Raw genomic sequence first — 15036 nt, forward strand, 5'->3', positions numbered from 1 at the left:
TGAATAGCACCTTAATACCCATCACCCTCCACCTTTTGTTTTTACACAGACCCAAAGTTACAGATGAACTGAGGTTGCAACATGGGGAAGATGGTTCAAAATGACAGGAGCAGCTTTCTTTACACCTTCTCATTTCTAGAGACCATGGAGTTGCTCCGTATGTACCTTGGAAGCTGTGGCCTGTCAAAACATAGCAGCAGTCACACATATTAGTAGGTTTAACTACACCGAGGCACCACCCACCAGCTTCAGGTAATTAGGATTTCTGTTTGACTCACACCCAGGTTCTTAGTTGTCTGAACTACATAGTACTTTCAACTACATGTGACTTTTGAACTGTGTGCCCTTAGCAGGAACAAGGGGTTGCATTTTGGGTCCTCCTCGTCTTTGGGAAATGGATGTGGCACGTTCAACTTTGTGGTCTCTGTGGACTTGAACAACATTGCTCTTCAAGCATTACTGCTCAAGAGCTGCTTTCATGTCTTATTTCAAGCCAAGTCAAATGAGTGGTACTTTCTCACCTTCAAACAAATTGCATTAGGACACAAGTGGGCTAATTTCCCTACCCTGATGAACGCAGGTGTATATCAAGAGACCACCAGAGTTGATACAAACATTTCCATTTCTAAGCATTTACGGGCATCTGTCTCCCTCCTCTGCTGATCTAAAATGAACTTGTCTAATGTTCGTCTGGCAAGTGTTAATCCCGGCAAGAGGGCTGCTCTCCATTTATTGGAATATCTTGAGTGCTCTCTAGTGGCCAAATGTGGCACTGCTCGCATAAGGCTTAAAAAAATTTTTTTTTTTTTTTTAAACTACAGGAAAATTGTCATGGTTCTTTTAAGGATAATTTGTCTAGGGCTGAATATACACCATATGCACATACTGACCCAGGGCCTGCATTAATAGGTGGTATCCTGGCCAGAAACCACTCATTGCCCTCCAGATCGGGGACCCCTTGATTAGGAGGCAGACAGGTTGTAACATAAATGAAATGTAATGGGCAGGTGCCTGGTGGTCCTGCTTCAAAATGGGTGGCAGTGAATAGCTTAAATTTGATTTGCACTTTGCTGAGAAACATGGACGGACAAAAATAAGCCGTTAATTTTTTTTTTTTTTTTTATCGTGCCTTAAGTGAAAGTTTATAGCTCAAAGTTTCTCATGCAAAACCCGTACACGCGTTGTTATGTGACCCTAGTCGCTCTCCCTACAATGTGACAGCACACCCCCCCGTCCACCCTGGCTTTCCCATGTCCACTCAATTAGCTCCTGTCCCTCTCTGCTGTCTTATCTCACCTTCGGACGGGAGCTGCACGTTTAGTCTCACGTATCTAGTCGGGCTAAGAAGCACTCTCTTCACGAGTATCATTTCATATCTTCTACTCCAGTCTAATCTTTGTCTGAAGAGTTGGCTTTGGGAGTAGTTTCAGTTCTGGGCTAACAGAGAGTCTGGGGGCCATGTCTTCTGGGGTCCCCCCAGTCTCAGTCAGACCATTAAGCCTGGTCTTTTCATAGAATTTGAGCTCTGCACCCCACTTTTCTCCTGCTCAGTCAGGGACTTTCTGTTGTGTTCCCTGTCAGGGTAGCCATTGGTGGGAGCTGGGCATCAAGTAGTTCTTCTGGTCTCAGGCTGATGGAACCTCTCATTTCTGTGGCCCTTTTGTCTCTTGGGCTAATATTTTCTTCTGTCTTTGGTTTTCTTCATTCTCCTTTGCTCCAGGTGGGCTGGGACCAATTGAGGCATTTTAGATGGCGGCTCGCTACGTTTTAAGACCCCAAATGTCACTTAATAATAAGCCAAGAATTTAAAATGAGCTTAGCTGTAGAGAATCAATGGATGATCCTCTGTCTTTCTGTATACATAAATGATGAACAGAGAGGTCAATATGCATATATTTCCAGTTAATGTGCACTGAATGCTAGATAAAAAGTACGTGCCAATATTAATAGTGCTGGTCAGAATGCTTGAAAGGAACAGATATGCAATATTCAGTATGTGTTAAAAGTCATCCAATTTATGCCAACCAAATTTTATTCTCCGCAGGACCTTTCCTTTTTAAGTATCTTGTAAATTAACCAGAGAAGTACATTATGCCTTAATCAAACTTGCAGAGAAAAGCATATTAGGAGGGAGTGCGAAACAGTGAGCAATAGAAAGTCAATGCCAAATGATTTGGGAGACACAGTCAAACAGCAGCAGGGTCTTACTTAATGTGCCAAAATGAACAATTGTCCCATTTAAACAAATAACTATAAAGAAAGAGCCAGAGGCAGATCAGTATTGATTACTGGAAAGTAGAGAGGGACCTAACGTGTTGACATTCATTTAGGCAGAAATCCAGATTATGAAATTATAGTTAACAGGAATTTCATGTGAACATATAGATTTAACAATATACTAGGGAAATAAAATGCTCCCATCTTCATTTTCTAAAATTAATATTTGTGTTTTCAGTGAAAGTTTACACAGGAAATCAGGTTCCCACCTGACAATTCCTACACATATTGTTCAGTGACGTTATGTAGTTAGGTTTTCCACAATGTGTCAGCATTCCCTTTAATTGCCATCTGGTTGTTTCATTTCCAGTGCTCTAGTTTCCCTATCCCTATATCTTCACACCTTTGCTTTAGAGTAATTGTTGACCTTTTGGTCTCATAGCTCCCTCCCATCTTCGATTTTAAGTTATTAAAATGTAATTTATGTCTTTAGCTCAATTATATTGTTTATTCAGTCTTCTGGAGTTATTTATGCCAGTTCCATACACATGTATTCTACTATAGATTATAATCTTTCAATTTAAATATCCTGGATTCCAGGACTAGGTGTTATTTTTAATTGATGGTAAATGGTTAAGCATTTGGCTACTAACCAGAATGTTGACAGATTCGAATCCATGCAGCAGAGGTGGGGAAGAAAGGTCTAACAGTCTACTTCCAAAAGGTCACAGCCACTGAAAACCTTTGAAGCTCAGTTCTACTCTGAAACACATGGGGTTGCCATAAGTGGGAATCAATTCGATGACAACAGGTTTTTTTTTTTTTTAAAACATGTTATTAATAGTGATAGGTATAAACATCTTTGTTGATAATGAAGGAGAGGCAACAAAAATTTCAAATGCACAACATACTTCAAAACAATTTTGTTTTGATAATAGATTATTTTTCAAAGAAATTACATTTATAGGTACAAGCGCTAATCTCACTAATTTTTATTTTGAATCACTCCTCTTTTGGGCTTCCTATTTTTTTAACTTCAAGCACCATACATATATTATCATATAGAATCATTACAAAAAACCCTGTAAGGGATTATCTGAAATTTGCAGTTATAAAACCAAGGCATAGAGGAATGAAGTATTTAACCCATGCTCACTTAACTCTCACGTGGCAGGGTCCAGGATTTGGACCCAGAATCCAGAGCTTTCTCTCCTGACCATTACATGACATTGTCTGCAACTGTATTGCTGTTTACATCTTAGCAGTAAAGGTCCATTCTGCCAGATGCTTTTCTCTAGAAGGACTATGCTCCCTTCTAGAACCTGAGGGAAGAAATATTACCACATGACTGTCTTGTGACTTTCCTTCTCTCTGCCTGCTCAACAGGATTCTGCCTGGACCTGCAGTTTATTTTCCCCTCTTCTTTTCTCTAGGAAAAGCCCTGGCTTGTCAGATATCGTCTTGGACTTCAGTAGTAACAATGCAAGAGGAAAAGGAAACAGAGAACCAAAAGAAGGACATGGTTGCAAAGGTTGAAGGGGCTTTTCACAGCAGGGATTAAAGTGAGAGAGGTAGAAGTAGTTTCAGTACAGAAATACAATGGAAAGGAAAAAAAGGAACTCTCAAATATTGCAGGGACTGTGTAGCCCTTTCATGGTGTTCAAAAAACCAAGTTCTGGGCATGAGTCATCTTGAAATTTGGTTGCATGGATTGGGTTTTACGACTTATACCTCTCTCTGGGACTGAACCATGTGGGTTGCAGCATTGCAAGGATTCCAAAAAAACCGAAACCCCTAGCCATCGAGCTGATTCCAACTCAAGGCACCATGTATGCGAATATGCTTCATGAATATCACACGACCTCAAAACAGGAGTAAAATCAATTCAGCACAAATTTATCCAAACTGCTGAAATTCATGAAGACCTCAACACTTTTTCTGAATCAATTTTTTTTTTTTTTAAGTACCAGCTAAGGTACAAAATTGTATTCCAACTTCTGTAAGTCAGTGTTTCTCAAAGCATGTTTAAGAACACCAGCTCTAAAAAAAGTAAATAGATATTTACATGAAGAAAAATTCTGAGTTTAATTAAGTTTGGGAAACACAAGGCTAAAACACAGATAAACTCGTTGATTGTTCAAGGCCTATCTATAGGCCTTAATTTTTTTCTTAGAATTTTTCTAGATCCTTTTTTGGGCCTCGTGTGATCCCAAATATACTTATAGGGACATATGGGGGACCACATAGTAACCACGTCTTTCTGCACAGGGGAGAGATTTGATGGGATTATGGGTCAAGTCAAACGTGTTTTGATTTTTGTCTCTGAATTGATTATGGTGAAGTAAAAAGAGAGAACAAAACTTGTGAGCTGAACTTTTGTATTTGATCTAGTAAGAAACAGAACAGTTTAATTATAGTTAGCATATTTGTGATGTGATAAAATTAAAATCAGTTTTGAATAGATTTTTTTTTTTTTTTTGACATACAGTAAAAGTCCTTCTTTGTGGTATATAGTTTTTTGGGTTTTTATGAGTCTATACATCCATGTACCATACAGAACAGTTTCAATTCCCACAAAGTTCTTTTATGCTGTCCCTTTGTAGTAAATCTATTCCCACAACCTCAAACAGTGGTAACCACTGCTCATTTTTCCATCTCAGTAATTTTCCCTTTTCCTGGTTGTCAAAAAATATGCTGATATTTCTTAGACATTACCAGTCACCTCACAGAAGTAGTTTTCTTGCTTTGGAGACTTAAGGCCATGGTTTCAGGTGGCAATTGAATCAATTGGCATAATATAGTTGTTGTTGTTGTTGGGTGCCATCGAGTTGATTCCAACTCATAGTGACCCTATGTACAACAGAACGAAACACAGTTTGGTCTTATGCCAGCCTTACAATTGTTGCTATGCTTCAGCCCATTGTTGCAGCCACTGTGTCAATCCATCTCCTTGAGGGTCTTCCTCTTTTTTGCTGACCCTCTACTTTTCCAAGCATGTTGTCCTTCTCCAGGGACTGATCCCTCTTGACATTGTGTCCAAAATATGTGAGGCTCAGTCTCATCATCCTTGCTTCTAAGGAGCATTCTGGTTGTGATTGACATAATAGTGTTCATCAAGTTTATGTTCTACATCCTAGTTTGGTGAGTAGTTCCTGGGCATCTTAAAAGCTTGCAAGCAGCCATCTAAGATATAACTCTTGGTATCTATTCATCTGGAGTAAAAGAGAAAGAAGGAAACCCAAGAATTAGAGAAGAGCCGCACTGTAGGACCAACTGTCTCCATGAACCATGACCTCTTCTACCTTGAGACCAGAAGAACTAGATGGAGCCTGGCTACCACTACCAAATGTTCTGATTAGGGTCACAATAGATGGATCCTGATAAAAACGAGGAAAAACATGGAACAGAACTAGAATTTCCAAAAAAATCCAGACTTACTAGATCTATTGGAACTGGAGAAATTCCTGAGAATATTGCCCTGTTAAACCAAAACTATCCCCTGAAGTCACATTTTAACTAAATGGCAGGTTAGTTCAAAAAGTAAAGAATGCCACCCTGAGTACTGTGCTCTTTTGAAAAATTACCCGTGTGAGACAAAATGGACCACAGTTACTCTAAAGTGTGGGTGGTAGGCCTGGGGGGCAATGAGACTAAGTTAATGGAAATGGAACAACTAGACGGGAAATAATGACAGTGTCAACACAATGTGAAGAATGTAACCAATGTCACTGAACATTATGTGTAGAAATTGTTGAGTGGAAACCTGTTCTGCTGTCTTTACTTTCACCAAAAATATAAGAATACAATAAAATATTTAGAAAAATATGTAGTCCTTGTAATCTGGCTTCTTTTATTTAACAAAATGCCTTTAAGTTTCATCCATGTTTTTGCATGAATTATTAGGCTGTTCTTTTTTATTGTTGACTAGCATTCTATTGTACAGACATACCACAGTTTGTTTGTGAATGCATCTGTTGAAGGAAATCTAGATTGTTTCCAGTTTGGGACAATTTTGAATAAAGCTGAGTGAAAACACGGTTTTCAATCCACTTAAGTAAAGACCTAGGAGTGAGCTTGCAAAGGTCATGTGGTAAGTGTATGTTTAACTTTAACAGAAACTAACAAACTCTTTTCCAAAGTGCTTGTACTTGAATTTCCACCAGCTGTATCTAAGAGTTACTCCACACCCTCATCAACATTGGATACTTTCAGATTTTAAAGTTTTAAACCATTCTCATATGTGTGTGGTAGTATTTTATTGTGTTTTTAATTTGCATTCCTTTAAAGTCTAATGATCTTGAGCATTTTTATGTGGATCCATTTATCTTCTTGGATGAAGTATTTGTTCTGATGTTTTGCCTGTTTTTTAATGCTTTTTAAATTGAGTTTGGAGAATGTTTATATATTCTTGGTACAAGTCTTTTATCGGGTATGTGATTTACACTCACATATATTATCCATATTCTTTGAGCAGTGTTTCATACAGAGAAAAAGTTTTAAATGCTGATAGAGTCCAATTAATTAATGTTTTCTTTTACGGACCATACTTGATGTTGTATCTAAAAACTCTTTGACAAACACAACGTAATGCAAATTTCTCCTAGAAGAGTTTTGTTCTTTTACATGCTACATTTAGGTCTGTGGCCATTCTGTGGGGTTTTAGTTTAGTTTTGTTTTGTATATGGTGCAAGGTATGGATTGAAGGCTTTTTTTTTTTTTTTGGTATATGACTGTCCAATTATTCTAGCACCATTTGTTGAAAAGACTTTCTCCACTGAATTACCTTTGTACGTTTGTCAAAAGTCAGTTGCCTATATTCATGTGGATCTATTTCTGGGCTCTCTATTCTGTTTGGTTGACCAATGTACCTATGTTTTTGACAATATAACATTGTCTTGATTACTGTAACTTTATAGTAAGTCTTCAAACCAAGTAGTGTGGGACAAATGGCTTTGTTCTTTTTCAAAATTGGCAGATTTGGCTATTCTACTTCCTTAGTCTTTCGAATAAAGTTTAGAATCATCTTGTCGATACCTACCAAAAAGCTTGCTGGGATTTTTATAGGGATTGCATTTTAAATCTATAGATCAAGTTGATGACCTTGAGGAATAGAGGTTTGATCATTATTTCTTGACTAAAACAAACACACAAACCCTGAACGTTAATGGTTCCCTCCTATTAGAAAACAAAGCTCAAGCATCCTAATCTGACATTCAAAGTTCTTTATTATTCAGCATCAACCTGTCATTCCAACCTCATCTTTTATAACTTCCAACCCGAAAGAACCTGTCTCCAGCCAAAGCTGGCAAATCACTGTCCTCCAGTATACCCTGGCATTCTCATGTCCGTGGGTTCACTCCTTCGCCTCCTCCGAAATCCTGTTTCCTCCTTTAAAAAAAAAAAAAAAACTCCTTTACTTCTACTCAAATCTGTTTTCAAAAACTTAACACATGTGAAATTCTCTCTGGTTTATGCAACTGACAGTGATATCCGTTTTCTTTCTTCCATAGGTATTGTGGCTACCACTCATTAGACACTTCTCAAACATCGCGGTGTATCGTCAGTGTCGTTTTTATATGAGAATGGCTTATCAGCACTACCACCTAGTAAACTCCTTGGTGGTAGAGACTGTGCTTGTGTTCTTTTATATCTCTACAGGACAAAAGAGTGTGCAGTGTGCCTAACCGATACATCTAAGTATTAATTACTTAGAAAGAATTAACTTTCACAGTTTGACACACTAATAATAAAATACGAAAGCTTCTACTAGGACTACAAATTTAAATATTTGGCCTGGGAAGTGTTTGGATTTGGATGGGGCCACTGGCGTGGTTCTAAATTGTCTCTTTCTTATCTTTTTCATTTTTCACTATTCTTTTTCATCGCCCATACCCTTGAAGTTTGCGTAGACTCTCAAATACTGACCTGAGACTTGGGTGGGTGGGTGAGGGTCCCTGTATTAGATCCTCTATGTAGGGCCAAATTTTCTGGGCCCATTTTTGTTTTTATTCTTCCAATCAAACTGTTCCTCTCAACTGTACCATTTCCTCCAAGGTCTCTTTCTTTCTTAGTGGTGTGTGGAGATCAGAAGAGCGAAGGGGTTTCAACCTGATGAATTAGTCCTTGATGATGCACTAACAGAACTCGAGTGAGGAGTTTTTAGTGAAAAGTTCATGGTCTTTGAAGTCAGGTGGGCATACATTCAAACCAAACTCTACAAATTACCAGCTTTGTGACCAGCCATGTGACCTTGGGTGAATTGCAATGGTGAAACAAAAGCACATAATAGTGTTCCTAGAACATGGGAGAACAACACATGTTAGTTACTTTGCCTGTTTTTCTATAATCCTGCCCCGAGAACACAGTAATAGCTATTATTTATTTAACATTTTCTGTATGCCAGACACTGTGCTAGGAGTTCTCATAAACACATGTTCTCATAATCCTTACAGCAATCTAACCTCTTTGGTATTACTATATTCATTTTTCATAAGAACAAACAGAGGCTTAGGTTAGGGAACATTTTGTAAGGTCAGAAACTGGTATTTGAACCACAGTCTGGCTACTTCGAAGACCTGGCCTCTTAGTTACTGTATCGTGTCTCACTAGTTGTATGCACTGTGTCTCTTTAGAAATTTCATGCATTGAGGTCATGAACCGCCCCGCAGGGCTTTCTAGGATGCAATTTTTACGGGAACAGATTGCCAGGTCTTTCTCCTGCAGACATTCTAACAATCAACATCTAACAAACTTTTAGGGGATATATTTGAAGTCACATGGCTTTTTGCCACCTATAACATCCATGTGTAATCTATTAAATATAGTTTAATTGGGCAAAATATAGTTATATATTCACAGCACTCTGCTGAACCTTTTCTATCCTGACTCCTTACAGCCAATTACTCAAGAAGCATTGTGAAGTCTTTTTTAAGATGGTTGATTGTGTTATTTCCTTTGACAACTTAAATATGTTGTTGTTGATAGGTGCCACGGGGTTGATGTTCAGCTCCTAGTGACCCCATGTGGCAAAGTAGAAGCATCCCATAGGGTTTTCTAGGCCATAATCTTTATGGGAGCAAATCACCATGTCTTTCTGCTGAGTGGCTGGGTGGGTTTGAACTGTCAATATTTTGGTTAGCAGCCCAACACTTAACCGTTGTGCCACCACGGTTTCTTAAATATAACCCCACTTAGTCAGCAATATGAAAACCTGGTTGTGTAGTGGCTAAGAGCTATGGCTGCTAACCAGAAAGTCGGTAGCTCAAAGCCACCAGGCGCTCCTTGGAATGCCTATGGGACAGTTCTGCTCCGTCTTGTAAGGCCGCTATGAGTCGGAATTGACTCGATGGCAACGGGTCTGGTTATTTTATTTTTTATTTTTTTGGTTTAGTTAGCAATAAAGGAGCCCTGGTAGCACAGTGGTTAAGCACTCAGCTGCTAGCTGAAAGGTCGGCAGTTTGAACCCACCAGCCACTCTTCGGGAGAAAGATGTGGCAGTTTGCTCCTGTAAAGATCACAGCCTTGGAAACCCTGTGAGACAATTCTACTCTGTCCTATAGGGTCACTAGCAGTGGCAGGGGTGTGGACTGTACTGGGTGACACTGTCAGAGGGGATGACACTAAAATGACTGTCTATAAAAATATCCCTGTAGTTACAACAACAAAAACATTTTTCATAAGCCCAGCTTACAAGTGTTAATAAACCTACAAGGCAAAAACTCTGTACTAACTTACTTTTTGAACCTTCTAATATACTCCTGAGCTCTGGTGGTGCAGTGGCTAAGAGCTCAGGTTGCTAACCAAAAGGTTGGCAGTTCAAATCCAGCAGCTGCTCCTTGGAAACCCTATGGGACAGTTCTACTCTGTCCTGTAGGGTCGCTATGAGTCAGAATTGACTCAATGACAATGGGTTTAATGCACTCCAGTCAGAGCTGTCATCCTTACCCTATTACAATGACACTTCAAATCACGGGGTTTCATCTGCTTGTGCTACAAGCACGCACTGTTGTTTTCTTTGCTGCCTGTATTTTTACAGTCACTGATTTTGTCTGATTTTGGAGCCCTGGTGGTGCAGTGCTTAAAAGCTGTGGCTGCTAACAAGAAGGTCAGCGGTTCGAATCCACCAGCCACTCCTTGGAAACCCTATGGCACAATTCTACTGTGTCCTATAGGGTCGCTATGAATGGGAAATCACTTGAAGGCAAAGGTTTTTTTTTTTTTTCTTCTTCTGGTGTTTTGGCTACAATATTGTGGTCACTAGTATTTGTGAACCTATGTCAGTAACTTTTGAGAATGAAATACACCTTCTCCTCATTATTGACTGTCTCATTATCTGACATTTTGCATTTACAACAATAGTAAAAAATTTACTATCCAACTATTTTGTGCATTAATGACATACATCTGGTAGTAATGAGTGCCAAGGTACAAGACAAGAGAAACGCTGGTAGCGACGGTTAAGTGTCAGCCTGGCTAGGTCATTATTCTCAGTGGTTTGGCCGTTATGTAATGATGTAGTCATCCTCTATTTTTATATAACATCAATTTTTGCATAATGACCTGGTCTTTGGAATCTAACCATGCCGATAAATGAGAAGTGGGTGTAATAATTAAAGGAAAAGAAGGACTGATATACAAAATTATGATTTATGAGTAAAACAAGCACAAAAAAATTACTAAGGATTCTGTATATGGTTTGGTAAAAGAGGAGGTCCATAGGGGGAATGACACCTTGAGTTACCACATTGGGTGACACCAGTCCCAGTGACATCACTGGTCACTATGTCGGAATTGACTGTGCAACAGGTAGAGGGTTAGGAAGAAGTCCACCCTTCTCTTTGGGTCCTGTTTGATTTCCTGTGGGTTCTCCTGTTATAGTGTAGTTACAAGTTGGTAGAAAAGGACTTGGCTATTCACTATCTGAGCTCTCACCTGCACCTCTGCAGCTGTCCATGCCTGGGTTCTGTTGCTTTCTGTGCCCATTGCTGCTGCGTCCCATGAGGATGCTTCCTGTATAACTGCTGAGCTGCAGGCTTTCTCTGATGTCAGCCTCCAGGACTTTTCTCCTTCTCTGGCCAGCAGGGTGTTTTTTTTTTTTTTTTTTTTTTTCTCTTCTTGTGACCAACTTTCAGCACATAATTTCACAAAAATGCTTTTGGGGGCCCTCATGATACAGAGCCCTGGTAGCACAATGGTTAAGTGCTTGGCTGCTAACTGAAAGTTGGCAGTTTGAATCCACCCAGCAGCTCTGCAGGAGAATGGCTTGCATAAAGACTACATCCTAGAAAGCCCTATGGAGCAGTTCTACTGTGTCATGTGGCATCACTGTGAGCTGTAAATCGACTCAATGGCACCTAACAACAAAAAAAATAATGATATGTCTGCTCCCTGGGTGGCACAAACAGTTAAGCACTTGACTACTAACGAAAAGTTTGGCTGTTCAAACATACTCAGAGGTGTCTCTAAAGACAGGCCTGGAATCTACTTCCAAAAAGTCACATTGAAAACCCTGTGGAGCGCATTTCTACTCTACACACGTGGGGTCTCCATGAGTCAGGATTGACTCTACGGCAGCTGGTTCTTTGGGTTTAATGACATGACTTTCCCCTTGTTCTCCTCTTTCTTCTCTTCCTCCTTCTATTTCTTTTATTGTCTAGTTTTATTTGCCTTAAAGATACATAGCTTTAAAATCTTAATTGTTCTATAGAATTTATTATGAAAAACAGCAGCCCCATGCCTCCTCACTGCCTTGTCACATGCCCAGATCCCCATAATCAACTACTTCAATCTTTTTTCTTAATGATTATTAAGCTATTTTATTGTGTTTTTACTGAGAGTTTACACAGCAAATTCGGTTCCCATTTAACAATTTTCTACACAATTTGTTCAGTGACATTGGTTACATTTTTCACAGTATGTCAACTTTCTCATTATTTCTGTTCTGGTTGTTTTATTTCCAGTAAACTAGTTTTCCTGCCTCCTTTTTTTCTTGTCTTTGCTTTTGAATAAATGTCGACCATTTGGTCTCATACAGGTGATTTTTTAAAGGAGCACAGAACTCATGATAATGTTTATTTTTTGAGCCAGTGTGCTAGTTAGCTAAAAGATGACTTCCTGGAATAGTTTTGGCTCAAAGTTTAAAGAGTATCTCAGGGTGATAGTCTTGGGGAGTCCTCCAGTTTCAACTGGTCCAATAAGTCTGGACTTTTTAAAAATTTGAGTTCTGTTCCCCGTTCTATCAGGATCCATTTATTGTGTTCCTGATCAGAACGGTCAGTAGCAGTAGCCAGGCACCATCTAGTTCTTCTGATCTCAGGATAAATGAGGTCGTGATTCGTGTAGACTATTAGTCCTATGGACTAGTTTCTTCTCTGTTATTTCAATCTTTTTTGACGGCAGTGGGTTTTTTTTTTTTTTTTTTAAGTGGGTTTCCTTTGGATTTATTTGTTTTTCCTGTTTTCCTAAATGACATGATTATGTTGTCATTCCTTGATTTTTCTGTGGTAGGAATTTTCTGGGAGTGCAATCAGTTAGGCACTCAACTACTAACTGAATGGTTGGCTATTAGAATCTGCCCAGAGTTACCTCAGAAGAAAGGCCTGGTGATCTGTTTCTGAAAGGTCACAGCTTTGAAAACCCCTTGGAGCAGTTCTACTCTCCAGAGTGGGGTGGCCATGAGTTGAAACTGACTAGATGGCCACTGGTTTAGCTTCTAGGCATTTCCTATCGACTTCCTACTATGGAATACAAGGCTCTAGCTTTCTTTTGCTATTTCCTGTCCTCTTATCCTGTTGATATAGTTCAATCAATACTTTTGTTAAATATTCAATTTTTGTATTATTATGACTCTTTGAATATTTTTTTGTGGATTAGCCATGTAGGAGACTAGGATTACTTTTTCTTTCCCAAATATTTTGCTTTTCCTTGAGTTAAATTTTTTTTTTTTTTTAATAATTGTCATTTTTATTTGCTTAATTTTCTATGTACTTATCACCGGTCCAACCACAATGTTTCCCTCAGGTAAGTCTTCTCTCTGTACAAAGACAATTAGTATTCATTTAATTTCATCTTCCTGGAGATAGTTCTCCTAGAGTCAGCTGACCTGCTCCAATCTGTTCTGGTTCTTTCCTCTTCACCTCGTTTATAATTACTAGGCTACTGATTGTAATTCTAGAAATGTATTTCCCACTTGATAACATTACCTTCTTTAAATTTTTTTCTTTTCCATTTTTTGAAACAAAACCAAACAAAAAACTCTAATTCAACCCTTTTATTACTGGTCAATATATCATATTGCAAATAATTATAACTATTATAATTCAAGCACCTTAGAATATTAATATATTTTAGGGTTAGATATCTAACCCTTTACATAAAACACAAATTTTTTATTTTTTAAATTTATTAATTTGTTCTAATTATAAAATTGGTGCATATTCATTGTGAAGCATGAAGATGAGTGAAGTTAAGTAATTTGCCTAAGATTGTCCATTGGAGTGTCAATTCCAGTGTTTCACGCACATCTGTGCTATGAGTTGCTCTGCTATCCTACATTTTACTAATCTAAACCATCTTTTGTAACAAAAGAACCATATAAATGTTAATTATATAGAACTGATTATAAAAATCCATCTAAATTATTTTCTTCTTTTGGTCTTACTGTTATCCAAAATCCAAGTTTCTTATGGTGGAGGCCAACTTTTTTCAGAAGTAGTTATTAGCTTATTCATGAATAAATCCAACATTCAGCAGATATTACGTAAGTGGTTTCTATGTGCCACCCAAGGTGTTGGGCAATCACAGGTGAACAAATGAGAATTTTAGGGTAAGAAATTCTTGATATTTCTCATTTGGGGTTTCTGTTATTTGGTTTATATTTACTTCTTCTGTTCAAAAGATGGGTTTTTAAATGCCAAGAGCTCAAGTCTTACCATTTTAGTCCCTTTAGCTATGACACTGGGAGACAACTAGTTTTTCAGTCTTCCCAGTCTTGCAAACGCACAATAGGCATTCTACCAGCAGGCACTGTTACAAATTAGTGGCAAGGTCTGGCTTAGGAAATCAAATACATACCTTAAATCAACAAGGTTTTGGCTAATTCACATCTCAAACAAGACTTGTTTCAAATCATTCTCTGTATTTATCAGTCAAAAATCGATGACCAGCTTCCCGGGATATGTAATAGGGGAGAAAGGATAAGTTGAAAAGAAAAAAAATCCAATACTTAGTATGACAGAAAGCTAACCACTTGCAATGTTATCAGCTATTTATATTCCTAAATTTATGTAACCATCTTGATAATTAATTTATTCTTTCCCTAAGAAACTAAAATACCCAGATACTTCTGAGTTCAGTAAATTTTGGACTGAGGACATGAGGAAGCAGGCTGATTTTGTGTCATTGCCTTTATTGTTTTGTCACCACAAGCCATGGACTTCCCAGGTGGTAAAGAGGCTCTTCCATTATTCGTGAAGGAGTAACAGAAATGGCTAACTGACCGCTGTATTTTTTTTCTTCTCATCAACAGTGTCACAGTTACATTTCACTCAAACATCAACTTTTGAGGAACTTGGCCTTGGAACAGTGGTTTGTAACTCTGGCTGCAGGTCATAATCATCAGTAGGGGCTCTGGAAACTTCAGGTGCCTGGGATCTGCCCCTGAATATTCTGCAAAGCTCCATGCGTGAGTGATTCTAGTGGGAAGCCAGGATGGAAAATCTCTGGGCAGCAGCGTCAGCCTGACTAGAGGGCACTATGTCAGGATCCCCAGGGGACCCTAGGAGTTGGGTGAAGTCTGAACTAGGCTGGACATTCAGATTA

The sequence above is a fragment of the Elephas maximus genome, chromosome 6 (genome assembly GCF_024166365.1).
Source record: "Elephas maximus indicus isolate mEleMax1 chromosome 6, mEleMax1 primary haplotype, whole genome shotgun sequence".
In the NCBI taxonomy this organism is placed as follows: Eukaryota; Metazoa; Chordata; class Mammalia; order Proboscidea; family Elephantidae; genus Elephas; species Elephas maximus.